The 1914-nt window shown below is 38.4% G+C and overlaps 1 pseudogene; it reads left to right on the top strand.

Moving 5' to 3' along the window:
* Positions 1 to 1151: 1151 nt before the first annotated feature.
* On the top strand, positions 1152 to 1668 carry LOC112836036 (ATP synthase peripheral stalk subunit d, mitochondrial pseudogene; annotated as a pseudogene).
* The last annotated feature ends 246 nt before the right edge of the window (positions 1669 to 1914 follow it).

The raw sequence follows: 1914 nt of genomic DNA, 5'->3' as shown, positions 1-1914 counted from the left end.
TGGAACAGTATCAGAATAATTGAGATCCCAGAAGAAGAAGAAAGAGGGGGCAGAAGGTATATTGGAGCAAATTATAGCAGAGAACTTCCCTAATTTGGGGAAGGAAACAGACATCAAAATCCAGGAGGCACAGAGAACCCCCCTCAAAATCAATAAAAATAGGTCAACACCTCAACATCTAATAGTAAAACTTACAGGTCTCAGAGACAAAGAGAAAATCCTGAAAGCAGCTCGGGACAAGAGGTCTGTAACCTACAATGGTAGAAATATTAGATTGGCAGCAGACCTATCCACAGAGACCTGGCAGGCCAGAAAGGACTGGCATGATATATTCGGGGCAATAAATGAGAAAAATATGCAGCCAAGAATACTATATCCAGCTAGGCTGTCATTGAAAATAGGAGAGATCAAAACCTTCCAGGACAAACAAAAACTAAAAGAATTTGCAAACACCAAACCAGCCCTACAAGAAATATAGAAAGGGGTCCTCTAAGCAAAAAGAGAGCCTAAAAGTAACAGAGAGCAGAAAGGAACAGAGACAATATACAGTAACAGTCTCCTTACAGACAATACAATGGCACTAAATTCATATCTTTAAATAGTTATCCTGAATGTAAAAATGGGCTAAATGCCCCAATCAAAAGACACAGGGTATCAGATTGGATAAAAAAACAAGACTCTTCAATATGCTGTCTGCAAGAGACTCATTTTAGACACAAAGACACCTCCAGATTGAAAGTGAGGGGCATGCTAATGGACACCAAAAGAAAGCAGGGGTGGCAATCCTTATATCAGACAAATTAGATTCTAAACCAAAGACTATAATAAGAGACTGTGTAGACTGATAACAACTTCAACATATGTAAATCAAAGTTGGATTAATTTAATTATTCATGAAAGTCCATGTGCCATTCACCTTTATTCAGGCAGAATGAAAAGGAATATATTTGATAGAAAATAAAACAAAGTTGGCAAAAAAATAAAATAAATAAATTGGGAAATGATATTTAGAAATGGCAATCTGGGCACAGAAGATGTTAATTGTTAATGGATTGGTTGTTTTTAGTCCTTTTGGGTGGATAGGAAATACATTATTAAAGATAAGATACCTCATGTCCTTGCTGCTGTGGACTCTTGGCCACCAGGGTCAGTGAAGGATCTCAAGATGGCTGCGCGAAAACTTGCTCTAAAAACCATTCACTGGGTAGCTTTTGGGGAGATCATACCCCAAAACCAGAAGGCCATTGCCAACTCCCTGAAATCCTGGAATGAGACACTTACCTCCAGGTTGGCTACTCTCCCTGAGAAACCAGCTGCTATCGACTGGGCTTACTACAAGGCCAATGTGGCGAAGGCTGGTTTGGTAGATGACTTTGAGAAGAAGTTTAATGCCCTGAAGGTTCCTGTGCCAGAGGATAAATATACTGTTCAGGTGGATGCTGAAGAAAAAGAAGATGTGAAAAGTTGCGCCGAGTTTTTGTCTCTCTCAAAGGCCAGGATTGAGGAATATGAAAAAGAGCTGGAGAAGATGAGGAACATAATTCCATTTGATCAGATGACCATTGAGGATCTGAATGAAGTCTTCCCAGAAACCAGATTAAACAAGAAGAAGTATCCCCATTGGCCTCACAAGCCAATTGAGAATTTATAAACTTGAGTTGGGGAGAAAGCTCTGGCCCTCGGATTGTAAATGCTGGACATTAAAAATAATGATATGGTGAAAAAAAAAAAAGATAAGATACCTCAAGAGGTTTTTAAAATGCTAATTCCAATTGCAGTTCAAGACCACAGAGTTTTTTGTTTTGTTTTCTTTTGTTTTTTAAGACCACAGAGTTTTTTGTTTTGTTTTCTTTTGTTTTTAAGACCACAGAGTTTTGTTTTTTAAGACCACGGAGTTTTTAATGTAACCTCATG

Source organism: Callorhinus ursinus, unplaced genomic scaffold (assembly GCF_003265705.2).
Source record: "Callorhinus ursinus isolate GAN/ISIS: 27379988/994484 unplaced genomic scaffold, GSC_fseal_2.0 scaffold2, whole genome shotgun sequence".
In the NCBI taxonomy this organism is placed as follows: Eukaryota; Metazoa; Chordata; class Mammalia; order Carnivora; family Otariidae; genus Callorhinus; species Callorhinus ursinus.
This window is presented reverse-complemented; position numbering and strand designations above follow the sequence as displayed.